Below are 538 nucleotides of genomic sequence, written 5' to 3' on the forward strand. Positions count from 1 at the left end.
ATGATCAATATGATCTAAAGTTGAACTAAAAATCATAAGATGTCTAAAAGACTAGTAAAAAGTTCTATTTATACTAAACTAGTTACTAGGGTTTACAGAGATAAGTAATTGATGCATAAATCCACTTCCGGGGCCCACTTGGTGTGTGCTTGGGTTGAGCTTGAAGTTTACACGTGCAGAGGCTTCTTCTGGAGTTGAACGCCAAGTTGTAACGTGTTTTTGGCGTTCAACTCTGGTTCGTGACATGTTTCTGGCGTTTAACTCCAGACTGCAGCGTAGAACTGGCATTCAACGCCCTTTTGCGTCATCTAAACTCGGCCAAAGTATGGACTATTATATAGTGCTGGAAAGCCCTGGATGTCTACTTTCCAACGCAATTAAAAGGGCGCCATTTCGAGTTTTGTAACTCCAGAAAATCCACTTTGAGTGCAGGGAGGTCAGAATCCAACAGCATCAGCAGTCCTTCTTCAACCTCTGAATCTGATTTTTGCTCAAGTCCCTCAATTTCAGCCAGAAAATACCTGAAATCACAGAAAAA

Source organism: Arachis ipaensis, chromosome B08 (assembly GCF_000816755.2).
Source record: "Arachis ipaensis cultivar K30076 chromosome B08, Araip1.1, whole genome shotgun sequence".
NCBI lineage: Eukaryota > Viridiplantae > Streptophyta > Magnoliopsida > Fabales > Fabaceae > Arachis > Arachis ipaensis.